A 7,090-nucleotide genomic window follows, 5' to 3' on the forward strand; every position below is an offset into this window, starting at 1 on the left:
TTGATATATTTGTCTGTAAATGTGGATTTATTCCCCATAGATAATCTTTTTTAATATATTTTTTTTAATCTATTTTGGATGTTATCTTTAAAAAATAGTCTGTTCAAGTTGTATTTCAGTTGTGTGTTATGAAACATAAAATACGTCCGCAAAGGTTTGACTAGCTGTCTGAAACTACAACCCAACGACGAATTGTAAGCACACTACTCCAAGGGTATTTGGCAGAATAAGTTGAGAAACACTCTGATCTGCATTTCGATCATGGCGGTGCCAAGTAGCTTAGGGGTCGACAGCGTCACTGACAAGAGAAATGTAAACATGGACACGTAACTCTGGAGTCTATATCATTCCCACAACAATGTCACATGGGCGAGAACAATCAGGTGCAAGAATGACACTAACCAGAAATGGAGAAACCCGGGTTTCAGTTCAAAGTAAACTAAAGGCGGATATGAAGATTAGTTTTCATATTTCATCCATAAATTAATACAACATTTAGATGCTTACTTCCAGACTATTAGAGCGTTGATAGCTATAAAAGTCTAAAGGCTAACTTACTGACTCATGCATAAATGATTAATATTCTCACTTGGGGTTGACCAAAAACAAAGCTAAATCAGAGCCTGTTATTGCTTGGAAGAACTAGAGACTTACGCATTGATCATTACAAACGACACAACCAGCGGTCAGTTTTCACGCATTGAAGTTTTCTTACTTTATTATTCCCAATAAGTTTTAATAAATGGCGAAATTTTAATTGTTTATTAGCACAAAATGATATTGTTACATTAAATTGCACTCTTTATTCTCTCGCAACGGTAGACACTTTCGGTACAAACAAGAAAAACCTTTTTAAAAACAATACTTTAAAAATAAAAACAAATCTTATATTAAGTGTAATTGTATCGACTTAAGTGTAATTGTATCGATTTGTTTGGATCAGTCATGTAATTATATGTATGATTGACCTAGACATAATACATCTGTGGGATTAGAAATATTTTTACAATTGTTTAACTTTTAGCTTTCTCGATGCGCTATGTTTCTATCCCTTGTCTCGACCATTTGTGATAGGGGGAGGGAAGATGGGGGTATCTTGGTGAATGTTTACATGATCGTTTTTTTAATGCATAAGAAACAAATTTACAAAGACTGTTTGGAAACACAAACTCAAAATCGGCCTCCGCAGAGGCCCACTCATGCACGTAGAAAGGCAGGTTTCAATATTTTCAGAAAGAATATCAGAAACTATGAACTACAAACAACAACTACAGCCCTATCTCCATGAATACAAAAAGAATAGACATGCAGCCTACATGTCGAAAGTGTTGCCGATACTGTTGATACTTATGCCACAGGATACGGAGATTTATTATTATTAGGCCTATTATTATTACATTGTTAATATTCATATGTATTCAATGAGCTGATAGTTATGAAGATCTAGTTAAATCCTGGGTGTCACAAAGACCGCATCACGAATGAAGAAATAAGAAACAGGATTAATACAGCCATTGGACCCCATGATGACCTGCTAACCACTGTCAAAAAACGTAAACACAAACTCTATGGCCACATCACAAGTTCCTCAGGACTCGCACAGACTTTCCTTCAGAGAACAGTACCAGGAAGAAGATGAAGAGGAAGACAGAGAAAATAGATGGGAAGACAACGTCAAAGAATGGACAGGCCTGTCAGTGAATGAAATTCTATCAAAGGCAAAGGATAGAGAGGAATGGAGAAAAACGGTTGACAGATCTTGTGTGGTGCACCAACGGTCCAACAGACCAATTGGTAGACGAAGGTGGAGCCTGGCCTAACTGATGTTATTGAATGATTATCTAATTGTTCTAATTGTTTTGTAAAGGGCCAATCTAACATTCAAAGCCTCAACAGATAAAACGTTTCCCTTAAAAAAAACTTTATTTAGGTGCCTCATGCGCAGCCGTGCAGCAGTTCACGTGAGTAATATGTAAAATTACTTAATGTATTGTTGTTTTAAATTATAGTCCACTTATAGTCATACTAAATAGATTTTTTCTCTTTAAAAAAAAAGGAAACATTATTTTTAAATTGAAGTAGTTAGTATGACAGAACTTACTCACTTAGCAATAGAAATAATAAAAACATTTTTTTGGACACAAAATCTAAAACAGTTGGCATAAATGTGTTAAATATATGATAAATAGGTATCTTCCTTACTAAATTGTCTCCCGAGTTTTTTACTATTAAAAGTGAATAGTTGTAAAAATGGTGTATTATTATGAAAACACTGCTTGCATAGTTGATTTTAAAAATTAAAATTTTCTCTTTCAGAAAAGAAAAAAAGTAGCCATTGCATTAGAACTTTGAAAGGTCTAAAATATCATGATGTGGGATTTTCACTATCTTTTCGAGTTTATGAGATATAAACGTGATGGATGGACAGACAGACAGACAACACAAAACTAAAACTGGGTATCACCCTTTCACTCAGGTCTCAAGAGTTCACATCTGTCAAGTACAATTTCTATCCCTTGTTCAAGATACTAAATAAAATAATTTATTACCAATAGTTTATTAACTAATTGGTTAATTTTTCTATATTGATTCTTGTGTTGTCAGGTAAAAGAAATAATTGTGCACAATTTCAGCTTAATCCGAGATAGACTGAAGTCTGTCTAGTGCACATATCACATGACTAGGCAGCTTTTATAAGCTTTTGCAAGGCTTTATCTGTCTTTGGCATGCAGGTGACGGATAACCCAACTCGTATATTAAATTATGTTGTACTCATGTCATAGAGTGGGGAAATAATTAGGCATTTAATAAAACAAATAAATGCATTTGTAATCATCACAAGATGTAGAAAAATGCATTTACTGGTACAGACACTGTTGTTGATTTTTAACATCAGCATTCGTGATACAGGCAGCTTAAAACAAAACATCCACTTTAAAAAATTGAAAGAATAGTTTTATCACTGACACTAAGCTTGCTAATTACTGTCATTCCTCCAAAAATTTTTTTTTTAGTTCCTAACTCTCAGTGAGAAGTAACCTGACAAAAAATTGTTATTTGAAAACATCTTACAGATATGAATGAAATCTGAACAGTAGAAAAAAAAATCTGAACATTAGACAAAATTGAAGGGGGGAGGGTATGAAACTGGCTAAAAATTTAAGTTTTGATTTTCTGGATTTTTTCGGACCCCCTTATTCCACCCAACTCTGAAATTAGTTGGGGAAAGTACATTATCTCAATAGATCGAAAACTCTGAATGGGGTACTTTTTCTTTTGGACAAAAGTGACAAGATAGAGATAGATCTATTCTAGATAGATCAAGAAATCAAGATCTTGAAAGGCTAGGTGTCTGGGTTTATGATCTAAAACAATGAAGGGCAAACGTTTTGAAGTGGGCCAAAAAATGAATGAAAAATTTTGGCGGGCCCAAATTATTTTATTATAAAAATATTTTATTAAGAAAGTACAGAAATTTCAAATAAGAATTAACGATATCACAATTTAACTAGAACTAATGCTGTATGAAGCTATGAGTGCCTCGATAATAGTTCATCTTATTTGAATCAGCTTCAAACATATTTATTATTAAAAGTAAACTTGAGCAATTCTTCCATCAGAGGTTTGTTTTTAAGTTTAAAATAAAAGTGCTTCTTGAAAAACATATTTAGAATAATCTCTAGCTTTTTTTATCCAACATTTTATAGCTAAAATATTTAAGTATACAATTTAAATAAAAAATCAAAAGGAAGTAGGCTCTTAGACTGTGCAATCTACGGGTCCTCTGGTTCTGTAACCATTAAAGAAGGTGTCATGTTCCGTGGCCAGCATAATGACCAATTGCTTTTACTTTTTTACAAATGTCAGACTTGTTCCCTTTAAGGGTGGGTGGACTCAAGGATTTAGTTTAGGCAATTTATGAAACTGTACTAATGGGACAACAACTTTGAGTGTATAATGGAAATAAAAATTTGCAATATTATTCCAATGGTTCATTTGGTACAGAAAACTTCAATTCTTACATTTTGAAGGAAATTTGTACTTTTAAAATTTTTATTTTGAAAACATGTGGCGGGCCTAATTAAACTTTTGGAGGGGTCAGTGTTGGCTCACAGGCCATAGTTTGCCCATCACTGATCTAAAGTATTAATACTAAAACATATATAATTACATAATAATTATTATTATATATAGGCCTATATATAATATGTAGATTAGATATGTAGAAATCTAGATAAAAGTAAATAATTATAACAGCGGATCTAGATGATAGTCTAGATTCTACATCTAATTATTAATATCTATATCTAGATCTCTAGATATATGAATATAAAAAAAAAAAACTTACTCAAAGAAGTGAAATCCTTTAACTTCAGGCATTGTGATTGTCTATTATACTAGTCTATATTTTATATAGAATCTATAAATATATAATATATATATAGTATAATTATATAGATAGATATATGCTAGCATCATATGGAGTCTATATTCTTTTTATTATCATTCTAAATCATTAGTAAATCTAGGTGACAGTAGATCTACAGAGTACTAGATTCTAGATCTAATACTAATACTATATAAGATCTAGATATCTAGAGCCAAGCAATAGATTATAGACTAGATCTAATCATAATTTAATTTTCTGTATCATTGTATCTCTACTAAGGCTAAGGCTGTACTGAATAATGATCATTCATAGATCTAATTTTAGATTAGTGATTAGATTATTTAGATTCTAGATTTAGAATTTTTAGATCTAGTTCCAATAAATAATAATTAATATCATAATTAGAGTATGCAGTGTGAGTATGTCCTGGGGAGGTGCCACTTGCATACTACGTAACATAGCATTGTAACTAATGTAACTGTGTTCAGCGGGGACCCAACCGTCGAATGATTAACGAAAAAAAAAATTCAATTAATCAATATAAGACTAAGTAAGTCTAAGAGTAAGAGAAAGGCAAGAGTACGTAGATTCTAGCTAGAGTCTAGTAATTAGTAAATAGTAGCGACAGTAACGTACTAACTAGTACGAGAGTCACTGAGACTGAGAGTGCACATGTGTCATCATCATGTAGACTGTCTCTGACTGTCAGTCTCTGTAGACTGTAGAAGAGCAAATACTAACTAGTCTAGTCTAGGGCCGTAGGGGATAATCATAAAGCAATCTAGTCTAGATATAGAATCCATTAAAAAGATATTTGAATCTAAAATATATAGATCTATCTAGTTCTACTATGATTATAATATCCTAGGTTTAGAATCTATTATCAATAATTATCTACATCTATACTCAATAATACTGTTAACTGTTAGTTTTAATGTTGTATTGCCAAGACGATTGGCTTAGGTCAAAGGTCATCATTTTAAATTTTTGGAAAACAATTTCGCTTTATTAGTATTAATATTAAAATTATTATTTCTGAAAAGCTGTTAATATTTATACAGATCAATATCTACGTACATTATTAAATTTTTTAGGCTGATTATTGTTTAATTTGTTAGAAAAAAAGTTATTAAATACCATTTAGGCTCCACTTCAAAAGTAAAAGAAACTAAATCAGTCACAAAATAGATCTAAAAGCACTTAAAGGTTTGTGACAAATAAATATTAACATTTGAATAATGTAACTCCATTAGTCATAAGTAAAATCACTTACCCTAGAAACACTCCAAGACACTGAACCACATTCTTTAATTAACTAATGAGAAATGATGATTAAAAAATTAAAATTAAAAATAAAAAAAAAATGGAACTTTTTATTGCCGCCCAAATTCCCCCCTCTCAGCGAAAAAGCAATGATGGTTAAAATTAAATGAAGGTATAATGATATAATGATAGGCCTACATAAATCTAGACTTTTAAATATAGAAAACAGTAAACAAATGTATATTTGTATCAAAGTAATTTAGTTCGTTCAGATCTTTGAGTGAATTATTTTATAAAGAACTTTTGTAATTTTGCAAACTTAAATGTAAAATATATTTTTAAAAAACTTTTTTTTTTACAAAAAGACGATTCCTTATTTATACAGCCGACAAATTTTTGTAAGAGCAATAAATAACTAATAATCATAGATTTAAAAAAAAATAATTAACATTTTTTATCCCTCCTACCTCCTCTAGCCCGCGAAAAAATATCCTAGTTAACTGAGTGCATAAATCTACTCATAGTTTATAAACTTCTAATGTTAGGCCTATAGATCCAGACTTACACGACAAAATGTTCCTAAACTTCTATTTATTTATTTAACTCTTTATGAATAGGGCATTTACACGCGCAAATATCCGGTGAGTGTCTGTTCTTGATAAAGATTTTCAAGACCAAATTTAATTTTAGGACACCCATCCATCCCAGTGGCTTTACAGCCCTAGCTTGTTTTAGCACATCTCGACATTCTAATTTTATAAGAGAATAATCCAGAAAATTATAACGTTCAAACAAGAGTTCTTCCACAATGGCAAATTAACTAGTAATTCTTTTCCCAGACAACTGACTTGCAAACTAAAATTCGGAATTCAAATTCTAAGGGGTGTAATTCAACTTATTCTTATACAGCCTATTTAAACAGTAGAAGCTACCTCCCCTTTCTTCTCTTAAAACATTAAGAGGTGAACTACATTACAACAAAGAATTAGAAGAAGATAAAGAAGTTAAGTTTCTCTTCAGCACCAATGGCGGCCTTGGCAAAGCGTGGAATTCTGGGCTACTGACATAGGCCATAGCACGACTATTTGTACGATGGGCTGACTGTCGCAACTATTGAATTGATTGCTTAGTCTTACTGGGAATTTTCACTGTTTAGTGGCGCCATTTTTCATCAACTCTTGATGACGCAATTTGCGTTATTTTATTTCGGTGTAGTAGCTGATCTCCCCTTGTCGCTTCGTCATAATATTTTATGACGTATTTTGTCTTAGCTCGTCTGGTGCATTCACGCCATGTTGATAGACTGAAGCAAGCTATATTTTTGTCCGCCCTTGAATTTCTCCTTGGATCTGGTATTGGATAGCCTTATCGTTGTCCTTGGTAGATATTCTTAAAGGATTATCTTGATCCCTGTTTAGGGTGAGTTTTATTTCATAT

At 31.9% G+C, this 7,090-nt stretch overlaps 1 protein-coding gene across 1 annotated transcript in view; it reads right to left on the minus strand.

Moving 5' to 3' along the window:
- LOC106055763 (protein starmaker-like) overlaps positions 1-4,412 on the minus strand; it is a 65,209-nt gene extending 60,797 nt beyond the window's left edge. Inside the window, exon 1 of the mRNA XM_056011875.1 lies at positions 4,349-4,412. The gene's annotated coding sequence lies outside the window, so the exon portion shown is untranslated. The remainder of the gene's footprint in view (positions 1-4,348) is intronic.
- Between the last annotated feature and the right edge of the window lie 2,678 nt (positions 4,413-7,090).

This window comes from Biomphalaria glabrata, chromosome 15 (genome assembly GCF_947242115.1).
Source record: "Biomphalaria glabrata chromosome 15, xgBioGlab47.1, whole genome shotgun sequence".
NCBI classification, from domain to species: domain Eukaryota; kingdom Metazoa; phylum Mollusca; class Gastropoda; family Planorbidae; genus Biomphalaria; species Biomphalaria glabrata.